The sequence below is a fragment of the Acinonyx jubatus genome, chromosome A3 (genome assembly GCF_027475565.1).
Source record: "Acinonyx jubatus isolate Ajub_Pintada_27869175 chromosome A3, VMU_Ajub_asm_v1.0, whole genome shotgun sequence".
Lineage (NCBI taxonomy): Eukaryota > Metazoa > Chordata > Mammalia > Carnivora > Felidae > Acinonyx > Acinonyx jubatus.
In genome coordinates, this window is record NC_069388.1 from 121366017 (window position 1) to 121393060 (window position 27044).

The following is a 27044-nucleotide window of genomic DNA, read 5'->3' on the forward strand; positions in this document are numbered from 1 at the left end:
TCTCTCTCTCCCTCTGCCCTTCCCCCACTCACACACTCATTCTCTCTCTTAAATAAATAAATAAATAAATAAATAAATAAATAAATAAAGTACATACATTAAAATCTTGTAGCAAAATTGGAAACAAAAGAAGGCTTTACTCTCTTCCACATTCTATTCCACATTTTACTAGATGTTCTGACTGGTGCAAGAAGGCAAGAGACAAATGTAAGACAGAAGGATAAAAAAGGAAGAAACAAATCCATCGTAATTCACAGATGATTTAATTTTATTAAAATTGCTAAGCGAGCTTAGCAAGATTTCTATACCCAAAAATCATTTCTAGTTCAACCATAATTAAAAGTAATAAAAATATTATATATAATATCACTATAAATATGAAATATCAAGTAATTATACGACCAATGTACAAGATTTCTACAAATCAAATGATAAAACTTTACTGATATGCATTACAGGAAAGCTAAATATATGGGCTGGGAGAGTCCATATTTAAAGTTGTCAGTTCTTTCTAAATAAACCTTTAGACTCAAAGTACTATCATTCAAACTCCAACAAGTCTGCACAAATGTATAAATTGACAAAGTAAGTGGTACAACCTCTATGAAAATGCAAAAAAAAGTAGCCAAGATTCACTCAAAGAACAACAAAGTGGGAAGATTTGCTTTCCATGTGCCCTATTGTATCGTAAAGCTTTGATAATGAGAAAAGGGAAGTAGACGAATGGCAGAGAATAGAGAGCCTGGAAAGAGATCTGTCCATGCACGCACACTTGGGTTTCTACAGGCGTGGAACTGCAGAGCTGTGAGGCAGAAGCAGATCTTCAAATAAATGTTTCTGGGATAATTGGATAAGCCGTAAGGAAAATGAAATAAAACCAGAGCTTGAAATGTAAAAGGAAAACAATAAAACTTTCTGAACAGAAAAGAATTATCTTCACGAATTTAGATATAAGGTGATTTCTTTAAAAAAAATGTGATAACTATAAATATTGATAAATATTAATATATTAAAATTATTCCTTAAAAGATACCATAAAAAGAGAGAAAAAACGAACCAGGGAATATATTTGTCACACACATAAACAAAGGACTTTTTTCGAAATACTGATTTCTTATAAATCAGTAAGGAAAAGAGACAAGAAAGATAGGCAAGAGATGTGAAAAGATACTTTATTAAAGAGGAAAGCTAAGTGGCCAATAAGAATATGAAAATTTGTTTAACCTTACTAAGTCATTAACAAATATAAAATGTAATACCACTTTATATATATTGGATCAGCTAAAATGCAAGTTGCTGATAATACCAAGTGTTGGTGACAATGTGGAGCAAATGGAATTCACACATAATGAATTTTAAACAATTTGGAAAACCATTGGAGAGTATCTCCCAAGGCTAAACCAATGCCTCCCCTGTGATCCTGTAATTCTATTCCTGAGTATATAGCCAACAAAGTTATGGACAAATGTTTATCAAAAAAGCATGAACAACAATCATGGCAGTATTATTTGTAAGAGCCAAAAAACAGAGGAATTAATACACATAAATCGTAATGTTTTCATTAAAAGGAACACAAAATAGCAATGAAAATGAAAGAACCACAGCTGCACATAGCCAGCATGGGTAAATCTCATAAATATAAAGCTGAATGAGGAATAAAGATACAAAAGAATATACACAGTGTGACTACATTTATATAAAACTTAAAAACAGACTGTATTGTTTAGTGATGCAAGGTTTTATGATAAAGAAAAGGTCATTCTTAACCAAAATAGGTAGGGGACAAGGAAATAGGATTACAAAGGGGCATGGTGCTTCAGGGGATAGTATTATTCTATTTCTAGATCCAGGTAGTGATTACAAGAGAGTATACCCTATGATTTGTATGTTTGTATGTTATAAAACATTTTTAAAAGTTTAAAAAATCATATTTAACTCTCATCAACAATCACTTTTGATCCTGTGTACTGAGTTTAAGAATGACACAACTTGTTCTGGGCTACCTACTTTGAAAGATCTGAATCATCTACTATTGTGAATGATGTGCCTTGCAACTCCTATTGGTATATTTATTTCTGTGAGTTCTTGGGTGAAACTGCTAATTAAGCTTCATGTTTCATTTATTCATGTATAAATCTCACCCAATGGGATACAAGCTTTTATTCATACTACATGGAGCATAGTGATTCTTTCTATCTGCATTCTTTGGTGGTTTATTTTTATATTTTAGTTCAAGAAATAATATCTTTCTCACTCTTTTGATTTGTTTCAATTGTTTTTGACTTCTTCCTCAGAAGTAATGATCATGTTTATCTTAAATCTGGATCATTCATTTATTTTCCATCTTCTCTCATATTGTCATTTATTCATAAATTTCAATCCAATCTAAGAGGATTTCCCAAATGTATAGTCCACATTATTATATCTATTTCCATATTATCAGGTTTTTCTTTCACTGCCTCTGTGTGAATTTTGTTTCTGTCATTATCCTTTGAATATTCTCATAATTATTTCTTGATCTCTCACTTTTTTTTTAAAATCAAATTTCTTGTCATTTGCTGTCCATATGTTACCTCTTTTTTCATCTTCAAATACAAGAGCAAGAATGCCAGGTTTTGATTCATTTGATTTAAACACTTTGAACTATTTTCCTTCTGTTTCCTCTAATAAACAATATTTTAAAATAAACCCTTAATCTTTAGAAGAATCTTTCCTTCCTGGGCTATACAATACATTGTATGTTGGTTTTTTTCTGTGTCTTCAGCCTTGGTCAGAAACTATCTTCCTAGATTTAAGATGTACTAAATTAAAAATCACTATAAGTGAATTTCCGCTTGCTACTGAATTGCTGAATGTCCAACTAGATGGCAACACTATGGTATATATTACACTATATATTGATTCAATACATAGCAAAATGAGGGGCACCTGTGTGGCTTAGTTGGTTAAGCATCCAACTTTCACTCGCGTCATGATCTCATGGCTCATGAGTTCAAGCCCCGGGTCAGTCTCTGTGCTGACATTTCAGAGCCTCAAGCCTGCTTCAAATTCTGCCTCCCTCTCTTTCTGCCCCTCCCCAACTTGCACTTGCTCTCTCTCTCTCTTTCTCTCTCAAATATAAATTAACATTAAAAAAAATAGCAAACTGAAATCCCCAAATGCACTGCTACCAGTGTTTCTCCTAACATAATGCAGTGCTTTTTTATAGGTTCATTACTCCCAAAATTCAGCATGCCACCATGAGCTCTTCCCCTTTCCATATACTTCATGCAGTTGTATTTTGATGACTTCACTCTTTTACTAGATGGTGAGAGAGAAGCAATATAGGTGTGAGTTGGAGATGGAGTTGGGAAATGGGAGATAAATGGGAAATGAAACAATAGCTTTCTAGCTATCTTGGAAAAAAAAGCTGCCATGCAGTGGAAAGAAAGATTATTGGTTAGTAGAGATGTGTTTCTAATCAGGAGGACAAAGAATGCATGAAGGAGGGAAGGATTTTCCAACTATATTGGAGTGGGCAGATTTCTCATGAGCTTAGAAAATGGACCATCAATTGCACTTTTCAATCTAGTTCAATCAACCTAAGAGTAGAAATTCCTCCTAGATTTGGCAATAGATTTACTGTCATTCTTAATTTGTCATGTTGTGAGTTACTTTAGTAGTAATTCAGATAAAAACAAGAAGTCTCCTGCCTTAAATATTGTTTCTTAATAACATTTTCACTTTTTAAAATGTCAGCTGACCTTATATGGTATGATGTTCCAGGAACATGGTGGACTCAAGCCAACAAAGAAAGAATTCTGCTTATATAAACACTAAAACGCTGGTTTAATTACATATATTTTATATTATAACTTATATTTGAGTTCAAAATAAAGAATGGTAAATTCTTATGTATCACAAAAAAAAGAAGAAACATAAAAATGGTAAACTAAGAAGCCAAAATTACAGTGGCCTATAAATATTGTACAGTAGATTAGACTGTTGGGTGTAGGATCTAAAGAGCTGGGATATGTGGATATGTGATATTTCACACATGTGGAGCAGGATGCTGGAACTGAGAAACCTCAGTGATAGTGAGAATAGGAGGATACCCACTAGCCTAGACACCAAAAAAAGAAAATGTGTCTCAGGAGCAGTGCACAGGAATATAAAGTGTGGGAAAGAAAGATACAAACCAAAAAAAACCAAAATTTTACAAGGTCTGTTACCAAAAGGTTAAATTTTTATTAGGTAACATAACCTATGTTAAGTTGTGAAGCCTAAATTTTCTCTACCAATATGAAATTTATGATCTCCAGAGTGATTAAGGAATAAAAAAAATGGTTCTAGACATATAAAGCCCCCAGACTACCTGGAAAAAAAATTAAACCGAAATAAACATAAAATCACTTCATAGAAATATGTCCATAAAAAAGGCTTATGGGAGCACATATCCTGGGAATAAAACAATGCTTATAAACATAAGTTTATAATTAAATAAACAAACACAAGAGGAAATGATCCTCCAGAAGGAGAATCTTGAATATCCTTTGAATAATCCCAAAGAACCTGAGACAGTAGAAAATTTAAGGTTCATAAAAAGTATATTTAAAGTGAGTACAGAGACAAAAGAAAAACTATAAGGGAAAGCTATATTTTATAAGAGATTATGGAAAAGAAGCAACTCTGAAAGTAAAATTTGAATGTTATATCTAAGAATTACACACATAAACACAATTTTTTTCAGAGAAATTAAAGATTCAGTGGATAAGCAGAGCTGAAGACTGAATTGGGGAACTGGAAATTCTTCATACTAATTAAAATATGGGAAACATGAAATAAAGTTTAAGAACTATGGATGACAGGGCCACTTGAGTGGCTCAGTTGGTTAAGCATCTAACTCCTGATTTTGACTCAGGTCATGATCTCATGGTTGTGAGATCAAGCCCCAGATTGGCTCTGAACTGGGTGTGGAGCCTACTACTTAAGATTCTCTCTCTCTCTCTCTCTCTCTCTGTCTCTCTCTCTCTCTCTCTCTGACCCCTGCTCCTCCCCAACTTGTGCTTTCTCTCTCTCAAAAAAAAAAAAAGAGGAAGAAGAAGAACTATGGATGACAGAAGGAGACATCCAATCTATGCTTAATGAATTTTCTACTAGGTTAGAGAGAATGTTGAAAAATCAATATTAAAAATAATGATATCTTAGGATTTCTAGAACTAATGAAAGGTATGAATCCTCCATACCTTAATGCAGTCAGCATACTTTTAAAAAATGCACAGCTACACACATTGCCACTAAATTGCAAAACCCCAAAGACAAGCAGACAATCTTAAAGAACAACCAGAGAAAAGGCAGAATATTTACAAGAATTAACAATTACACCTATCATTAGCAAAAACAGAGATAAAAAGAAAATAAATTCATATTATAAGAATGCTAGGGAAGTAATTTTTTTAGAAATTTTATTTCCAGATTATCATTCAGGAGAGAACAGAGACATTTTCAGGCAGACTTTATAATTCATAGAACCTCACTGAAAGAAACAATAAAGGATGTAATTCAGTAAGAATTAAACTGAATCCAGAAGGAAGAGTTTGGTATATATCCCTCCATATTTTCTTTCTCATTTACATACTAACAAATTAATCAATGTGGTACTAAAATTAAATAATATATTCATAGTACTTTGCTCATAATAAGCATTCAAATGTGAGCTATTAGGAGCAGTATTTTTAAAATTGTGATTTTTAACATTCAGTTGTTGGGGATATAAAAATATAGGGGATTTTTGCATAATGTTGGCCACATTGTTTAACCTTATTATGTCTGAAAATTTATCTGCAGTTTCTCATAAACTGTTCTGAGCTATAAAATGGTATGACTTGAAAATTAAGAGGATATGGGTACAAGAGATGGATTTGTCTAGGATGATTTCAACATTTCTGGACTGATTCAATAAATAGCAACTACACAAAAGGTGGAAATGAGAGGCTAATTCTGAAAGGAGTTGACATCATAGGACATTTTTCAAAGTATCTTCATTGTGCTTTAGTTTCCTCATCTGAAATAGGAATATAATAATATCTAGCACATAAATTTGTAACCCTTTCCTAGAAGAGGTCCATCTCCTTCTTTATAGCCTTTTCATCATCATCAGAAGGCCAAAGATTTAAATTTATTAAGCATCAGATGGTACCAAGTACAGCACCACCTCTTTATCATACACAGCATCTGAGCAGAGTCATCAAAAGAACTCTGTATTCAAGTGTCAACTGTAGGGCCATAATTTGAGTTTGGATATAACTATAGCAATTCTTTGCAATTAGATTACATCTTTCCTCATTTGTCACTATGTTCCTCTGCAGGATGTGCATGTGAATGCAATTAGCAAGCAACCCTTAGCCCAATATCATAAATAGCAAAGCAAAATGTCTCCAGTGTTACACATTAGGATGGATCCCAGTAGTCAATATCATTCCTAGAAGACTAAGATTTCACCCTACACGTGTTCTGGCAGGAGGCTTTCACTTCATACATGAAGCCTCTAAATGTCCCCAGGGAATGACACACTGGCAAGTACAGCTGAATTCCATTATTCATGAATATTCAACCTATTTCTTTTTCTTCTGGATTACTTTTCAACTTGTAGGAAGGGAGGCTGGGAGCTGGGATCAAAAGATCCAAAAATGTCCTAGGTTTTTTCATGAATAGAGATCCATGGATCTATTCCATGGAATAGGATTCCATGGGAAACCTGAGTGTCTCAGTCGGTTAAGTGGCTGACTTCAGCTTAGGTCATGATCTCATGGTTTGTGGGTTCGAGCCCCACATCAAGTTCTGTGATGACAGCTCAGAGCCTGAGGCCTGCTTCGAATTTTGTGTCTCCCTCTCTCTCTGCCCCTCTCCCATTCTGTCTCTGTCTCTCTCTCTCAAAAATAAACATTAAAAATATTTTTGTTTAAGGATTCCTAACATCACAAGCCCTCCTCCCCCATACCATCCACTATGGCCCAGGCCCTGCATTTCTTCAGGTGAGATCCTTAGGCCTAAAAATGGTGATCCCCATTGGCTTCCACTCACACCGCTCGCTGCCTCCATGCCAGGGACTTTTCAGAAAACTTTTTACTCTTAGGCCAGCTCTAAGCCTCTATTCTCCAGACAATTGGAACCCATATTGAATATATTTTTCGTGTTTCTTATAAAATGAGCACTTCAGCACCATAACAGATCTCTGTGCCATTTTCTATTTTGCAACAAGAGGTTGTGGGAGGTTTCTGATTTTGGGTTTTCCTTTTTCATGTTTTTAACTATGGCATCTGAGAAGAGGCTTCAAAGAGACGACTCTTGAAGAAAGCAGGTGATATAGCTGGAATTCTTTACCTTTTTATGCTAAAGATCGTTCCAAATTGTCAACAAGGTACATATCTCCCAGAGGGAGCTATCAGCCAGTGGGAGAGGAATCAACCAACTAACACTTGTGGTTCAGAGGAGAGCAACTCCTATCATAAAGGTGTTGCCTTCTGGTGCCTTCCAATCCTCTTGCCAGGATTCTTAGGCATATCTTTAGCCACTCTCTTCCATTATCTGAAAATTCTACAGATGTTGTAGCCAGCAACCCACAGTTAATAATTACACTGTCTATAGATATCTGTGATCCTTTCCAGATATGAAATCTTATTTCCTTAATTCCACCCCAGGTAAGGTGTCGTCTCAAGTTCCCTTTCTCTGGGTTGCCAAGTTGGTAACAGTAACACTTCCCATTTATTTAATGATTTGCTTCTCTGGAAATCCCTTTTACTTCTATTTCTTAATTCTCCAAACAAGCTTGTAGAACAAGTCGCACTCTGTAAAGAAGAGGAAACTGAAACACATACAGTTTGATGGCCCATCCAAAGGTCCTCATCAAATTGAACAATATGAACACTAGACACAATAACCCTCTTTTGATTATTCAATGGTATTTCACATTGCCTCGGTGTCTACTGATTGCTATGGCTGACAGACCCTGGATCCTGGATGAGTGATAAGGATCAAAAGCAAATTATTGAGAGCCATGTATCTAACCCTGACTAAACCCAGCAAAGCAGATGCTGATTTTCTAGAGACAGAGTATCACTAAGAAAACAAAATTCACATTTGCAGCCACCAGAGAATCATATATAACCACAGACAATATAATTGTTCATTGTAGGGTATCAGCTACAGAGGCTGTAGGATTTTCAGATAATGAAAAACAGTGATAAAAGATGTCCAAAAATGTTTCAAGTTGATCTTGAAAGATAGGAAACATGTGGAAAGTCAGAGGTGATAGGAAGGCAAGGGGACAGCAAAATGTGCAAAAGAAAGTCATCTTGTGACTACAGACTGGTCTGTGCTGCTACTTCTCCCAGAATTCTATCCTCAGGGCCTCCTGTGGGGCTGAAAGAAAGAGCATGACTTGTCCACCATCCTCAAGGCGGGAGCTCCCACTATCAGGCAGTTCACCTGCTGTGTGTTGTTCTGCCAGGTACACTAGAGCCTAAGGAGGTCCTGAGGGCTCTAGGAGTCATACCATGAAGACACCTGGCCACAGGGGACTGCTTGCCTGTGTTCCGCCCAGAACAGCTGATAGTTTAAAGGGCTTCTTAGCTCCTTCAAATATGTAGCATAAACACTGCATATAAATGAGTTTGCAGGGAAAAATAATCCTTTCATCTTACATCTTTGTGGGTCTCAAAAATCAATCTAAGCATTGTTATCTCTTTTCAAGGATGTCTCTACACAGACGTTTTGGAAAGGGAATTTTTGGAGGCAAGGATACCTCAGTAGTCCTTAAACAGCATGCTTAAGTCTTTCTTGTTCTAGACAGTGTTGAATGGCTCAGATGGCTATGGCAGAAAAAGAAATCTGAACAGTTGCATAGATGGAAATTGCCCACAGGACTGGCCATATCTCAGAAGTTTTCTCCATCTCCTTTGGAGGGTTATTATGCCCAAACTCCTCTCTGCCATCTAGCGGTCATTCCTTCTCTTGCCTGCTTTTCTTGCTCTTCTCTTTTTCTTAGCCCTTGGCTGACCCTTCATGGGCCACCAGCCTGGACAAAGAAACACATACGTTCCCCTATAGGCCCTTTAGCTAAAAATCCTAGACTGACATCTTTCCAGACCCTATTTTGACATTGCACATTGCTTTGAAACTTCTCAACATCCTAAATTATCTGTTAAACTGTAGGTTTTATAAGGCACCTTGAACAGTGGCACTTTGTAGGCACTGCCATGAAAATTAATTGTTTGATTTATCATTAAAAGGGATGCCTCTGAAAAAAAAATCATTCTCATCATCCCTTTTCTCCAGAGTAGCTTATTATCTGTAAGCTGAGCATTTGCTTTAGAACCAGGGCTCACGCTGGAGTGAGCCTCTCCTTCCTCTAGCAAAGTGCTCATGTGAATGTTGTTTAGCACAGCAGCTAATGTACATTCTTGGCCCAATAAGGATTTTACTTCCAAACACAGTCCTAGTTCCCTATAAGAAGCTTGAACTGGATTTAGATGGCAATTTTTCTTCTAGACACTGTTTTCTCTCATTATTATTGACAGCAAGATGCACTATGAATTGAGGGGCTAAATGACATCCAAATTTTTTATAGCAACCAATTTCTGGGATTCTTTTGGAATTTATTGTTTTATTTTGTGCCTCTTAACCACTCTAAGAAATCAGTCCCCTTCTGAGAGAAGCTCTAAAAATCAGGATACAGTTGGGTTGAAGAAGTAGAAGGCAGGTTTCTAGGGAGGGATAGGGAATGGTGTGACAAAGCAGGTTTAGAAGCTCTGAGGGACAGAGGAAAAGTCGCCACGGGTCACCAAGTGAGGAAGAAGACTGGGAGCAACCAAGACCAAGTACTAACCTCAAAACGTTGCCCTGGGAGTGCCTGGGTGGTTCAGTTGGTTAACTGTCCGACTCTTTGTTTTGCCTCAGGTCATGATCTCATGGTTCGTGGTTTTGAGTGCTGTCTGGGGCTCTGTACCAACAGTGCAGAGCCTACTTGGGATTCTCTCTCTCTCTCTCTCTGCATCCTCCCCCACTAATGCTGCCTCTGTCTCTCTCAAAATAAGTAATTAAATAAATAATAAAAAAGAATACTCTGCCCTGGGCTAGTTGTGACAACTAAGCCTTCAATTAGTACCTTAAAATTTTCTTATCAGTCCACCTTCTTAAAAAGATACAGTTCTCAGGCTTATCTTTGGCATTCAGAAATGGTGCTGCTTCTAGAACACACATTCTGGTTTAACAGTTACTCTGTGTCACCTTGGACAAAACTCAACCTTCTTCTTAACTAAGTGTTTCATTGGGGTGCCTGGGTGGCTTAGTCAGTTGAGTGTCCAACTTCAGCTCAGGTCATGATCTTGTGGTTCAGGAGTTCGAGCCCCACGTAGGGCTCTGTGCTGGAGCAGCCCGGAGCGTGCTTTGGGTTCTGTGTCTCCCTCCTTCTCTGCCCCTCACCCACTCATGCTCTCTCTGTCTCTCTGTCTCTCTCTCAAAAATAAACATTTAAAAAAAATAAGTGTTTCATTAAGTGTTTCTGGAAGATCACCTGCATAAGATCTTTGTTAAAATGCAGATTCCTGGGCTGTCACAGACCTACCTACTGAATCAAAATCTTCAAAGGCAGTGCTTCAAAGGGAGTCTGCATTTCTTTTACAAAACCCCCCAGGTAATTCTTAAAAACAGTGAAAATTGGCAAATTGGCAAACTGCTTGGCTAACTTCTAAAAACACTGCCACGTGTAGCATCTAAATGATCTCAAAGCATCATTTCAGCTGAGACACCAGAGGAAGCGCTCTTGCCAATTTTACTAAAAGCCTGTCTTCCTACGTAAACTTTGTCAGAACAACCATGAAATGACACGTGACAAACAAAAGTGCCATTAGGCCCCATTTAGTAACTGCAGAGTTACTGGTTAGTTTTATGTTGTTGTTTTTTTTCCAAGCCATTGGGTATGAATTACATTTTCTTATGTGTCAGCATTTTTCTAATACAAGTTTCCACTAGTAATCTGTTTTGCTGTGAATACTGGGTAAACTTCATGCCTGGCAGCTAAAATTTTTGGATGCAACAACTCATTTACAAAATTCTCATATATTCATCAAGGAATGAAAGCATGATTTTGCAGAATTGAATTTTAGGGCTCTTATGCAACTGAAGATTATATGGACCAATTTCCTCATTTTGAATTAGAAGCATTAACATGACTTTTCTCTTCCAATCCCCATCTCAGTCCCCAGCTCATCATAGCTTGCCTAATTCCAAACTTCCTTCAGCTCAAATGCTACATTCTTAGCCTTGCCAGATCTGTTCTTTACCTCTTCTGTGCTATGCCAGCACAGAATGTAGATATTAGTAACAGATATATCTCCCTAACAAATCCTTGAAAACAGAAATTGCATCTTGTTAATCCTTGTAACTTATAGACAGCGTGGGGTACTCAGTAAGTGTCTGATAAATTTTATTTGGGACAAACTTGGTATGGGGCATGACGGGAGGTAGTAGAGGAATTAACAAGGTCATTACTATTATTTTTTTAAATTTAATTCAAATTTTATTGATTTATTTTTTATTTGAGAGAGAGAGAGAGAGACAGTGCAAGCAGGGGAGAGGAGCAGAGGAAGAGAGTGAGAATCTGAAGTGGGGCTCTAGGCTCAGTTCAGAGCTCAACATGGGGCTCAATCCCAAGACTCCAGGATCATGACCTGAGCAGAAATCAAGAGTCAGAGGCTTGACATACTGAACCATCCAGGCTCCCCAGTCATTGCTATTAATTGCAGACATTTATTTAGTTCTGGCTATGCATGGGTTCCAAGTGTTTCATGTGCATTACTGCACTTAATTCTTGCAACAAACTATAAAATCATACATTATTGTTTCCCCATTTTAGAGCTGAAAAAACTAAGGCATTGGCATTGACAGATCAAATAACTTACCCTCAATTATATGACTAGAAAGAGAGCCATGATTTGAACAGTAAAGTCTGAATCCAGAGATTCTTCCCTTACTACCACTACACTGGTACATGAGAGTCTTCTTTCCATAGCCATGCCTTTCCCACTGTGCACATCCCATTATGGTCAGAGATGGGAAACTGGGGATCACAAAAGCTCAATGCACAAGGACACACACTATTACAGGTTAGAGTGGCTGAATTTCACAACATAGCCATAGAATTGTGGGATGTCAAGAGCAAACAAAACCAGAATGAATATACTTTAATATCTTTATAGATTTCTCATGATATGAGCCTATGAGGCTGGAGATACAGGAAATCAGCCCATCAGTAGTTAGCTTAGAGTTAAAAGTACAAAAGTATACCATTTGGTACACCAAAATTTTTGTACCACTCCAGCAACTGATTTGGAAGGAAAAGGCTATGAGAGATCCATAAGGAAATGCCAAAGTCTTTCTTGGAATAAAACAAACTAACAAATGTATATGGAGAGGATAGGAAACCAATGCAAAAGGTAGGCATGTGTTTACCTTCTACATAAACTATTACAGTTCCATGATTTAATCCCAGACCTCTGTTAACTAAGGGTCTCAGTTGTATTTACTTGGTTTTCAGCTACCAGTACCCCTGTGGCTTTTTTGATACCTCCATCTGAGTTGTTACCCAGTGTTATTTCTTCTTCCCCTCCAATCTATTAAATCCATCTCACTGTGAAGTACGTGGTGGGTAGTAAATTAATACAACTACTCTGAAATCTAGCTTACCAAATTTCTCTGTGACCCCATATGGTGCTAACTCACACTTACATCTACCCACCAGCTTCCAACTGCACTCTCACCAGAGAGACACTGTCACTCCAGCACAACTCAACCAACCTAGCACATTAAACTCCACCACTGCTCCTGTCTAGTCCTTACAGCAACAATTTTGTAATTTCTCACACCCTACAGGCACCTTCATTTACATTTTTCCTTTTTCATATCCATTCCTTATTGGAAAACATTGCAATTTGGTGATTTTGAAGACATTATGAGACACTCTCTGTATTTCTATCTCTCCCACTTAGTGTGAGCTCCTAGAAATCAGTAGCAACTTTTTTTTAACTGCTATTCCCCACAGAGTGCCTAACATAGTATCTTGCTTAAAGAACTTGTTTAATAACTATATGCTAATTTAACTGAACAAAAACACAGAATAAAGCAGATCCTTGACTTGAAGGCTCAGTGTTTACTTCTAGCACTGGCACCACCTCTAGTAGGTTTTTCTTTTTCTTTTTTTTTAAGTTTTTTTGTTATAGAATTCAAAAACGCCCAGGATCCTTCATTACTCCTAGTGCCCATACTTTTTGCAATGTGTTATAATGTGATGTTGTAGCTCGTTTCATCAAGAAGTGGAGTTTGTTTCCCCTCCACTTGATTCTAAGCTAACTGTGTGACTTGCTTTGGCCAACAGAATTCAGTGGAAATGACAGTGTGCCAGTTCTGAACTCGCCCTCCCAAGGCCCTGCATGCTCTGCTTGTTCTTTTGCAACCCTGGAACCACCATGAAGACAAGCCTGGCTGAGGCTGCTGGAAGACTGGAGGCAGTTGTCCTAGTCATCCTGTTGCCCCAGCCAACAGCCAATCAACCCCGCAAGCATCACTGCTTGGCTGACCTACAGCTGACTTCAGGTACAGAAGAGGGCCAAGATGAAACCAAAACTGCCCAACTGAATGCAGCCTAAATTATAAACTAAATAAATGGTTATTGTTTAAAGACACTAAATTTTGGGGTGATTTGTTACACATTAGTTACAAGTTCTAAGTGTTGACATCTAGTGATTTTAATCCTCATCTGCAGTAAACAGGAACCTACAGCTGAGGTCCCAGAATCCCTAACTGCAGATTGGACCCTACCCTGGCTCTTCATCGGCCCTCTGGTATTGGGATGTCAGGCAGATTACCAATGCTCCTCACTGCTTTGGCTTCTGCTGTTGCTCTCCAGGTTTGCTCAAACTTGAGAGTTTTAATCTCATGTTAATAAATATGTGGCTGTTCAGGCAATTTGTTTGGGTATAATTATGCCAGTCTCCTAGGAAATTACTGCCACCTAAGTTATTACAGATTCACCTTGGAGACACTGCATCTGGCTGGTTCTTGTTCAGTCAAGTGCTCCCTTGCCAGAGACCAATACATAATGCTCTAAAGCTCTCTCTGCTTAAATTCCTCTTCCTTCTTGGCATGATTCTTGCTAGAAACACCCTACATAAAACACAGCTCTGGAGAATCAAAGGAGCTTATATGTCCAGAGGCACATTGCAGCAAGGAGGTAAGACATTCTTAAACTTAAAAAGTCAACACGAGCTTGAATTCCAGTTTTTATTTTTCTATTCTTCTTATTGTCTTGAGAAAATGAGGCTGTTTGTGCTTCTATAGAATGGCCTGCCTCACAGAAGAACTGACAGAATGGCAATGTCCAGGAACTAGACATCTTTGAACTCCAGGGATTTTGTGGAAATTCCTTCATTGCAAAGTCTATTTCTATTGGATTCTTTGAAGAATAGTGATCTGCAGTATAATAAAGTGGATAACTTACCAAAAAAAAGACCTTTGTGCCTCCAAGCAGTGGCACACCAAGGCCAGAGTATTGGGAGATGTCCACCCCAGTACAAGTAATAAAAGGGAATATCATCTGTAGAGAATTTAAAAACAACAAAATGGCAAAAATCCAGGGTGCTTTTTATTATTACCATTAGCCAGCACTTCTAAACAATACCAGTGATAAGACACTGCTCCTTGCAGACGTCCCATCAAAACTGACCTTTGTGTACTTGCCTCATGTGTGCTCTTCTCTCCAAAGGAGCCCTGTAAGGAAGCCACAGACCTATCCCAATGATTCTGGCGAAGCTTAGACCATTTCAAGGACTTTCCTACAGGAGCTGTCTTCAGTTGTTCCTTTCAATTAACAGTCACAATAGTGATAAATTGGTATTATTACAGATTGGCAACAACTGAAAGCCAGACTGTTCTTTGCTATCCCAGCATATAGCCAACAGGGATTATGAGGTCCTTGGCCCTCTTAGGCATGGAAGACAAAGGATGGGGAACACAGCTACCTCAAGCCCCATGTTCTAAATCAAGAACTACACGTGTGAAGATATAAGGAATCTCACAGACAGATGGAACATACAAAAAAAAAGGAATTAAATAAGCAGACTAGAAATGAAAATAAAATACTAGAAATTAAGAATCCATTTGATGATATTAACAGTAGATACAATATAAAAGGCCAAAGAACTGTAAATTGAAGCATATAAGTAATCTAAACTGAAATACAAAAAATAGTAGTGGAAAAAATTGCATCAGAGATAATGTAAGACAATATTAAATAGCTTAACATATATGTAATGCAGTCCTGGAAGAAAAAAGAGCAAAGGTCAATAGAAATATCTGAAGAGCTACTGGTTGAGAACTTTCAAAAACTGGTGAATGATTTTAATCCACAGAGTAAAGAAGCTCACTGAAATTTAAACAGGATAAATTAAAGGAAAACCAGAACAATGCATACCATACTGTTAAAAACTAAAGCTAAGGGAAAGTTATTAAAAGTAGCCAGAGGAACAGACTATTTATAAGGAAAAAGTGATATTAAAAAAATAAAACAAACAAACAAACAAAAAACAAAAAAGCTAGCTTGTCACCAAAAACAATGAAGGCCAGAGGTCAAAGAAACAACATCTGGAAGAGGTTGAAAGAAAAAATTCTGTCAACTTAGAATTTTATCATAAAAAAAAATGAAGGCAAAATAATGACATTCTTGACATAAAAAAAAAAGTCAACACAGTTCAATTTCAAAAGATCTTCACTGCAAGAACTACTAGGAGAATTTCTTCAGGATGAAGGGAAATATAATGGATGGAAATTCAGATGAGCAAAAGCCATGGTAAACTTGAATAATATTAATATCAGATAACAGTATTTTATCAGTGGTAATTTTTTTCAGTTTGGAATTGTACTGTGGTTATAGAAGAGTTTTACATTTGCATAATTGCAGTGCATTCTTTTATTGTTTTCACAATTTTTTTAAAGTTTGATAACATTAAACAACTTAATGTTAAAAAAATATTAAAAGAAGGAACAAAGTTGGAGGATTTATAGCACCTGATTTCAAAGCTTACTATAAAGCTATAGTAATCAAGAAAGTCTGGTATTGATGTCTACGGATAGATCATATCTGTAAGTTATACTTAATCAACAAAGCAAAATGGAGAGTCCAGAAAGAGGCCCCACAAATATGTTGATTTATGACCAAAGTACTGAAACAATAGGGAAGATTCTTTAATAAGTAGCACCAAACAACCAGACATCTATATGAAAAAAAGAAATTAACCATAACCTTTACTTCCATCAATCATAAAAGTGCATTTGAAATGGATCATGAGCCTACTTTTAAAAGCGAAATCTATGAAACTTTTAGAAGGAAAAAGAATAACTTTGCAACCTCAGTGTAGGGAAAATTTAGTAGGATACGAAAAGCATGAACTTTAAAATAAAGCAATTGATAAATCAGACTTTACCAAAATAAAAACTGGTGTCTTTTGGAAGACACAGGTAAGAAAATACAAAAGCAAGCCCCAGACTAGGGGAAATATTATATATGGAAAGTATTATATGTATATGGTAAATAATTTATATCCAAAATATATAAAGCACTCCCACAAACCAGCAATAAAAAAATTAAACAATGCAACAAAAAACTGGGCAAAACACTTGAACAGACATTTTATAAATAAAAGATGGACAAATGGCCAATGAACACATGAAAGTTATTCAATGTGATTAGTCATCAGGAAAATGCAAATTTAAAAATTAAGATCTTACTACCACTAGAATGGCTAAAAAACAAGATGGAGGATACCATAGGAGGCAAAGATTCAGAGTAATTGGAGCTCTCATACTGGTGGGAACATAAAATCATTCAATACCTTTGAAGAAGTGTTTAGTAGTTGATAAAAAAGTTCAGCATACATGTACCCTATGACCCAGCAATTATAAATCCAAGTTTGCACCCAGGAGAAATGAAAATACATGACCACAAAAGACTTGTAACAGCTTGATTTATAATGGGGGAGAAAAAAAAACCTAGAAACAGGTCAAAGCTTCCTCAACAAGAGCATTAATGCATCAGTGCTTGCATATTCATACAAAGGAATGCTACTCAGCAATAGAAAAGAACTAACTACTAATACATCAATATGGATGAATTTCAAAAACATGTTAAGAGGAAGAAGTCAAGCTCAAAAGGTACATGTTATATGTAGATAAAGTCAAAGAACAGGCAATACTAAAATGATGGAAATCAGGAAACTGGGAGACTCTGGTTTGGAATGGAACACAAGAGAGCTTTCCAAGATGAGGAAAATATTCCAGACTTCTGGGGGAGTAGTGGTTACATGGGCTCATGTGAATGTCAAAATTCAACAAACTGATCAATTTATTCAGATCAATGTATTTTATTGTATGCAAATCATACTTCCAAAAACTAAAGAGAGAGGGGAGGAAGATGATGGAGGAGGGAAGGAGAGCTGCAGAGAGGTAAGGAGAGACAGATGGAGGCCTGGAGGGAGGGAGGCATGTCCAGAAGGGCAGTGAAGACAGATAACATACTAATATCTGAACCAAAATGTACCCAATTAATCAAAACAGACATTTAAAAATTCATGGTAGCAGTACCAGACCTTTCAAAACACAAACATTGTTATACATATTTCAAATTACCTTAGTATTACATTTCCAAGAAACTAACAATCCAATTGTAAAATCTGCCCTCTTCAATGTGGATAGAGTAGAATCCATAGAAACTTAATTTTGTTTTAATGCTGAGGTCTTAAAAATCAGATTGTTGCATGAATTTCATGCCAAAATGAGTGATTATTTCAAGGTTTGATATTGTACACAGCAGGCCCTGCGCCCTCTCTCTCAGATATCCAGTAGATAACAGAGCTTCTTTGTATACCCCAGAAGGATGTAGTAAGTTTCCTCAAGAACATGAATTTAAAAGTCCTATTAAGAAGCTTCTGGAAACATCCTAGTCCAAAAATTAAAATTTCAGCCTCAGCAGGCTCTTTTCTCTCATCCTTTCTCCTCAAAAAAAAAAAGAAAAGAAAAGAAAAGAAAAGAAAGAAAGAAAGAAAAGAAAAGACCTTGTGTTCTTAGAGAGGGCCCATACTTGAAAGTAAATATCAGGTTTATGAATTGGTGAATCGGTTTATTTGGAGGTCATATACCCAGGCTTCATCATTCATCCTTTAGCAGATGATACAGGGAAGTTAGGGGAAGATTGACTTGAAGAGAGCAGGTTGACTGGTATAAGAAACAATGTTAAGATGTTGTTCTTTATTCTAAAAACAGAAGTGCCACCTATTTCTCCAAGCTGGTTTTTCTTTTTTTCAATTTAAATTTTCCAAAGATGACTATGATTAGTTTCTGATAATCAGATATGGAGACTCAAGAACTTCTTTTATTTTTTTTCTAAATGTCTTTATTCCTTCTCTCAATCTCTTAGGAAGAAGGAACAGGAAACTTTCTTTTTTTCCATAATGTGGTAAGGTTCAAGTGAATATGACATTGCATTGACTTATTTGTTTTTGGTCTTTTTGGAGAGACAATGTCAATTAACACTCCTTTCTCTCCTCACTTGTTCCACGGGTAACAGTTAAATTCCAGGGGATTTTTTCAATGTCCAGAAATCATTAGGGAAAAGAACTGTCATCTGAGACTATCCCAGGAGCTCAAGAGGTACCCTATAAGATATAACTTATTTCACCTGTCTTTGGCTATAGATATGTCTGGTTCTCAGAAATTGGCATGCCACCAAACACGTTTTCTGAGCCAGCCCTCTTCTGCCTCTGCACTCACTGTCCACACTACCAATCTTTGGCTGTATCCCTCAGCAGTTGCCAAACCCTTTTGAACCATCAGATATCCTCCTGAGTTAATTTCTGCTCCTGCTCAGGGGTGAATAAAACTGATTTGGCTGTGGGTTCTTTTTTCCTTTTTCCTTTTTCTTTAGGGGAGAAGAAGGGTCTTCTTACCTGTGTAAGCCCTCTGCCTTCATGATGGGTAGATAAAGTGAGGTAGCATATAAATAGGAAAGAGATTTTGTTGGGCTCTGGAAGATATACAGCCACTATGATTATAGGATTTATCAAAATGAAGTTTGTTGACTGAAATTACCAATGCCAAACGTGTGACCTTTAAAATATTATTTATTCATGCAATGCATGTTTATTGGATGTATACTATGTGCCAAGTAACATTCTAGAAGCTGGGGCCACATAGGACAGTAATAAGACAGACATAATCTCACCCTTCTTGGGATTCAAGTAGAAGGTAAGCCAAAGAATGGATGAGTAATTACAGGTTTAGCATCAGTTTGGGGAAAGAACCCGGGGTGCCACAAGAGCACATGACATGGCCCTAACTCTTGAGGGAAAACTCTCTACTGCTTTTCATTAACTAATTACTAAATATTTTTACACTCCATATGATGTGCCCAGAATTGCACTAGACATTGGGATTCTTGTATTTGAAACTCAGAAGTCCTACCTTTCAACAAAGAAACGATGATCCTAATTACAATGTAAATGTCAATAAGACTTTAATTCATAAATTTGCTAATGGTTATCCCTGCTGTTCAAAAACAAATATAAATGTGATTTTCTCTCTGCTCAATTGCCCTCTGTTCCACCTTTCCACTGAGATTTCTCAGCAGCATCTACTTGTGACACTCAATAAAGAAGAGTTGACAGCAGTGAGAAGTTGGACTAATCTTCTAATCTTGTCTTAGCCAGGCACAGTAGCCTTCGTGGTTCAGACTCAACCAGTGCCCAGACAAGAGTAAGCAGCAGATCAAAATGCAGCAGTCCCAAAGGTAAAGCAACCACCACTGTGCCCCCTCCTTCCTGCTCTCTGAGATGGTAGTCTGCTTCCTCAGCACAGACTCAAGGTTATTTTCCCATAGTAAGACCAAGACAACTCCTTTTGGTGCTTGCACTATTCACAGCTACTGCTAACATCCCGTGGCGTCTGCTCCAGAGGTCAGGCTGCAACTTTTGATTCACACCATTTGATTAAAAAAAATCAGAGATGTGTTGCCCTTGGAAATAGGCTGCAGTAAAAATAGATCAAAATACCCAGTGTCTCCAGGAAAGCTCAGGTTATTGTCTCTTTATCCAATTTTTTTAAATTTGTAAAGGCAGGAAGAGCTCTAGGTCTCAGAAGAAATTGTACAGCTAAGAGTAGATTTAATAATATAAACTTTTCTCCTGCACAATAAGAGTGACTCACAAAAATCTGAACTCACAAAGCATTTAGGGTTGTGACATTCTGGGGAAAAGCAAGAAGTTGGAACTCATATTTATCTTTCCATAATTAGAATTTGCTCTAGCTGTCACAAAGAACATTGCAGTGCTCTGAGACACCAACAGCATTCAAATTTGGAGTAATGATGAAAATGAAGGCAGATTCCACTTTCAAGCAGATCAGTTTGGAGAAATATCCCAAAAGAAGGCATGTCATTCAGAGTGTTGTTTAAACTCAATGGTTTCTCTGGAGTTACCTCCACCTCCCAGGCATACCCATCTACTTGAAAGAGACGCCGGCTGCACATTAAATATCTCCAAAGACCTTTTTGGAAAGAGAGATTAATGTGAGTGGTCATTAAAAAGCTGTGTCAGGGCCTCATAAACACAGGCACCATGCAGAGTTTACAGAGCAATCCATCAATCAGCAACAATCCTTGAGGACCTGTTCCAAAGGCAGTGGGAGCCACAGAAGGTCCTTGACCAGATGACTGGCATATGGAAAAGGCTCTCTGTCTTATGGAGATGGTGGGTTGGCAGTAAGGGCAGCTGGAGGGGAAAGCCAATTAGAAGACAATGCAATGGGTAAGAGCCATCTGAGAGCCTAACCTAGGCGGTGGACAGGGGATGTGGAAATTTGAATATGAGAAGCTTTGGAAGTGTTAAGTATCAGGCCTGAACAGGCATAGGTAGGTCTGGAATCCAGATAACTGTGTCCTGGAAATGAGAGAGGCAGTGTAAGCATCAGACAGGAAAGGTCAGAATCTAGAAGAGACTTGGAGGGATGACGATGTAGAGGTTTAGGTAATACCAGAGCAATCTGAAAAGCAATTGCTCTTTAGTCTTTGAGAACAAATTACAGCTTAATGGCACAGAGACCACATTGTGACTGCCCCCCACTCTCTCATTCCATACCTCCCCTCATTGAATTGTTCTCCCCTTAGTAACCACAGCTTCTGTAAGCCTTATTCTAATTTTTGGCTACAGGCTCCTGCACTGAATCTACGTCAGGGCAGAGGAAGTCTGCTGTGCACAGAGCCATCCCTATCTACATCTCCCAGGCACTCCCAAGGGAAGAAAAGCACAAAATGTTTTGGAAACATAAACATGTTAAGGGAAAAGTCGTCTATCAAGGCCACAAGAAGTACTGCGGCCCCATAAAGGCACAATTAGCAGCTGCAGAGATTACTGACCCAGCAGTGTAATGCAAAGAAAAAGGAACATGTAAAGAAAGTAAATCAGGGAAGCAGAGGAAACTTTACCCTTTCATAGTAAAGCTCTTTTCCTATAGAGTTGGGGAGAGCAGATCAAAAAGATACTTCAGTTAATTTTGAGTTGATGCTTGTTGGTTGGCAAGCTCCCTGGGAGCTCCCCAAGGGAATTCTGAAACCAGCCCCCAGATGCAAAGGGCAGAGAGAGAACAAAGAAAGAGGCAGGCCACTCCAGACTGGTAGGTGGCAGGGAACTTACATATATAGCTTGTCTTGGGCAGCCACAAAATGAGTATTGTCACATCCACCCACCACATCTTAAAAGTTTATACTCTATAATGGCCTTAACAGGGTTTAGTCACATATATCACTCGGATGTTCTCAACCCACATCACTGTATCAAGATTATGTCCTCAAAGTAGTATCTGGGAGAGGGGAAGGCAAGCAGAACACATATTTCAAGGACAGGGGCAGGCTAAGGAGCCTCTTAACTGCCCAGGGTCATGGGTCAACTGGTGGCCATGTCTTCTTGATGATTTCCCCTAACACTAGGATCCATTTTATCCTCTGCAATGTGTAACATTATCTTTCAATTATGCTGATTTTGTCTATGGTCAAGTCATCGCTTTTGTTTAATGTAACACATGTTTACTGAATGTCTGTGTTATATAGTACTCTGCTAGATGCTAAATGGGGTCAGGTGAGGGCAGAAAGTGGATAAAGAAAAGTGGGAGGATGGTATATGGGAGGAGCCACAGTGCTAGAAAGGGAAGCTTGGTTCAAGGTTCTAGACTGAGTCCTTGATGTCAGGTTTTGATAAAGTCATTTTTTAAATTTTTTTATTTTTATTTATTACTTTTTTTTAGAGAGAGAGAGAGAATTGGGAGAGACAGAGAGAGAGAATCTTAAGCAGGCTCCATGCTGAGTGTGGAGCCCAATGCAGGGCTGGATCTCATGACCCTGAGATCATGACCCTGAGCTGATATCAAGAGTCAAAAGCTTAACTCATTGAGCCACCCAGGCACCCCTGAAGAAGTCAATTCTTAAAATCCATCACAGCAGTGAAGTGGATGACAGAGAAACAAGCAATGGTTAGAGGGCAGAAGAACAAGCTAGATGGAAAAGTTCCACTAGAAAAAAAATGCAGAATCAAATAGATGGTCAAGTTCTGAAAATCCTCAGAGATCAATGAAAGTGCTCTCAGATCATTCAGTGCAGATCACAAGCAACAAAACACTTTTATTGTGGAAAGGGGAATAGACTGAGTTGGACAATAACCTCAGCTTCTCCCATCAGCTCACATATGACCTCAGCAAAGCTTCCTGGGCCTCAGTCTTCCCAAATGTCCAAGAAGAAAGGTAAGCTGCATACTTCCTGCCATGCTAGTATAGCCCTGGCCATTTATTACTGTTTTGCAATGCAACAGGGCTCTGCTCTTCCTGATAACATTCTTACTGACACTCATTCTCTAGTCCCCAAGGACACTTTTCATTTCATCTTTCCCATAAAGCTTTTTTTTTTGCTCTAATAAGTGAAAATATCATATGAGTCCCCATCTACTCCAAGTGTTACCTGAGCTCACTCATAAGCAAAATCATAAATTAAATCCATCCTACAACTCCCCTCCATTGTCCTTCAAAAAAAGAATCATTCCTATCTAGAGTAAATATACATCCATAGCTTCACAATGCAGACTTCCTTGGCTGTCTGTGGGGAAAGAGGAAGCAGAAGAAACAAGGCAAGGGCTCCTTAGATGGAACCCAGAGTGTGTTAAATCAGATATGACCTACCTTTGCAATATGTCATTTCTGAATTTGTTTGCACATATTAGGAGAGAGATTTTCCCTATGTTATTTCACCATGAGCATGATCACAAAAACCTGAGAAATGAAACAAACATTCAAAGGGCTCTCTGATTCTCTAAAACCTATTTGGTAGGGCTCAATCTTTTCTCTGGGCTATCCTGTATATACTTCTACTATTAACCTTATCAGGCTAATGCAGTTACCTCTCTGTGCAAATATTTCAAGGACAGAGACCACATCTAAATCACCTCTGTATTGTCAATGCCTAGCATAGTATATGGCACTGGGTAGGTGCCCAATAACTACTTGTGTAGGCACCCAATGAAAATGCAAATGAATAAACATGGCAAGCAGGTAATGTCCTAGTTTAATAGGTCACTGATGGCTATTTACAGATTCAAAGACATGTGCTATTGGATCGCTCTCTGCCAAAGAACTCATCTGTGTACTTCACAATTATTCCTAAAGAGTGTATGTGTAATAATAAGAGCCATGATTTGAGCTTCTCAGCCTGCCAGATTGTGGGCTGTTAGCTCATTTAATTCACACAACAACCCTGCAGACACTATCATTATCTTCATTTCATAGAGGAGATAACAGACACTAGGGGGACAAATATAACTTGCTCAAGGTTATTTCATGAGCCAGATTCTGAAAATCCAGAGCTATCTAATTCCAAATCTTGTGCTCTAAACCACAATGATATATGCCTCTCCAGAGGCAGCTTAACACACTAGGTCAGTGTCTGAGAATATGTTACCTCACAGAGGGTTTTATGTTGATGAATCAGGATAGCTGGTCAAAAGGTCACCAACCCAGCATATGATCCAAAGTCTCTCACTGACTTGCTAGGTGACCAGGATAAAATGCTTACTTTTTGGATTTTAGGCTCCCTATTTGCAAATAATGGGTATTAAACTCTGAAATCTCTTTCTAGAATATATTATGACTCTAACAGGCCACATGTTTGAACACAATTTTCCCCTCTATCAGATTTTCTCATAGGCGGCATCTCCTGTCACCATTCCTTGCAAATGCAGACGTACTTTTCAGTTTCAAAAAAGAAGACAACAGTAAAAACTTTGGGCTAAGTGGAGTATGAAAATGAACAGGAAAGGATTGTTAACTGAGTTTGACGTTGGAGGTGACATTGTTAATTTCTACCACCTCTTCTGTCTTTATGAAATGTACAGAATGACAGAGTATCTGTCAAGGAGTGGCAGAATTCCCTGTCTTATCACAGATCTGTGCAAATTTAAAAGCTATGCAGAAGGTCAGTGAAAAAGAGGAAAAAGGAAGGGTAATGTATGCCAAGTAATAATTGGAGCCAAAAAAGAAAGTTTAGTGGGTTTCTATGATGCAAAAGGAAGGAATCAGAAATATGAAATAAATATTCATTTAAAAAACAAGATGTAACCTCCCCCTTAGGTTTACTAGAATTTCAAAATAATAGTAAATAAGCTAATAGCACTGAAATTTACTTATGCAATTCTGGCTACTACGATCAATATTTTCCTATGTGCAAAGTACTGTGCTGGGCAATGCTAGGAGAAATGTAAGGAAAATATCAGCTACAACACGTCCTCTGGGAGCTCACCATCTCATGGCACAACAAGATCAAAACATGAAATAAACAACAACAAAACCTCATTAAATATATGATGCAATATTCTTAGACCCAGCACTGGACCAGACAAAAAGTAAATATTCAAGTAAGAATTGAATGGAATTGAAGTGAAATGGACATCTGTGTAGTAACAATTCCAAGTGGTGAAGATCAGAGATGAGCTGGTCTAGACAGGTTGCACAAAGAAGATGAAGTCACCTTGGGCTTTCAAGGATGGGCAAGATTATAGATCAGTTAATCTTTAACATATTTAGATAAATATCTCCTATAATGTATGACATCTTTAAAACCATGGCCAATAAAACTTAGAAATTTTTACCTCTCAATATCCAAATTGTATCTAACGAGACAGTTCAAATGCAAAATACTATGAGCATGACTGGTCTATGAAAGCTAGGTAGTAAGAAGCAGAGACAGATCTCCAAGTCCCTTTTGGTTAGAAAGATTTTAACACAGATTCTTTGTGGATGCTCAATAATTTAGTTGCTCTTGAAGGAGTGAATGATTCCTTTAAAAATACAGTACTTCAGATAGTTACATACCAGCTAATAGACAAGAGTGGAGCCAGTATAACTCCTTGGGTTGGGCCCTCCTACCTGTTCCCTTCCATGGGAGACTGCTGTGTCCCCCAGACCTAAGGGCAGCATAAGTCCAGTCGGAACTGCCTATACAATGGTGACTCCCAACACAGAGTCCCTTCTAAGAACTATACAGATCAACCCTTCAATGGCAAGTCTGATTTTTCATAATTTTCAGCTAGGAGAAATCATTAAGCCCCTTAAATTAACTGGGAAGAGGGCTTCAAATTATTCCCTTTATTCTATCTGCTTCAGTTACTGTATTTCTGAAAGGGGAATAACAGAGCTGTTGGAGGGAACAATTATTAAAAGTGATTATGAAGAACTTTGCAATATAAAGTGCTTGTTAAAATTGAGAAGTACTCAACGTACCCTTCCCAATTCCCCCCAGACTACGAAAACCCCATTTGTAGAAATATCATAAGCTTGCCTAGACAGCAAGTATTTTGAAGCTTATACTTCACCATTTAAATCTGTCATCTTGCAAAGTAGCTCATTATTTTAGAAATATGAGCATTTTAAAGATGCTCCCGCAGTTCTCAATCATAAGTTTTCACTGCTTTTATTCAAAATAAGCCATCTTGAAATTAGTGTCCAAATCCATCTCTTTGCACATAGGTCTTAAATAGTAGGTGTGTGTGTGTACATGTGTGTATATTTTAAATGTGATGTTTAGGTGATATCTCTTTTAATTATCCCTGTTCAAATGGTCTTTCTCCTTTAGAATTCCCATTCGGTTGAACAGTAAGTGGGAGAATTCATTTTCTCCTGTACACCTCATTGAAATGAGCTTTAGTGAGAAGTTAACTTGGCTAATTTGTTTGCTTTGCATAATTATTATAATCACCCTCTAAGTACTACCAGTGAGTAAGCACTAATATCCTAAAAGAACATCACAGGCACTTTTTACAAATCCTTCCTTTTAGTCCAGGAATGTATTTGTGCTTCCTCCCCTATTACAGAGAGACAAAGGGATTGAGAGAAAGTGAAGTGAGTTCCAACCCCAAGTGTAACTAAAGTCAGGCTGCCCTGTGAGACAGTAGCAGCAAGTAGAAGGGTAGAGATGGCAACACAGAAGACAGACTAAATACGTAGAGGAGGCAACACGAATAATGCATGAGCATTAGGGCTCTGGAATCAGACTGCCTGAGTGGCACCAAGACTTACTGCATAGACTTGGGAACATTACTTAATTTCCCTGGTCCTCAGTTTCCTCATCTGTAATGGAGGCAATATTAGTTCATACTTCAAATTTATGTTGTTAGAATCAAATGTGATAATAGGTAGAGAGTACTTACAAAAGTGCTTGACTTATAAGAAGTGCTCCAGAATGGTTAGCAAGTATGGATAGCATATATTTGGAGGGACTCCCAGGAGTGTGACAGAGTTCTGACATGAGGAAGAGGGTCTCCCTCCATGACCTCTTCTTAGGAGGGAACTACAGGAAGAGCATCAAGCCACACCCACCCACCTGTGCCAAACTCTTCCACCTCTGCCCTCACAGAAGGCGATAGGAGATGGAG

At 37.8% G+C, this 27044-nt stretch overlaps 1 protein-coding gene across 1 annotated transcript in view; it reads right to left on the bottom strand.

Annotated features, from left to right (window-relative positions):
• The window catches only part of TDRD15 (tudor domain containing 15), a 688321-nt gene that overhangs the window by 346454 nt on the left and 314823 nt on the right, over nt 1-27044 (bottom strand). The window lies entirely within an intron of this gene.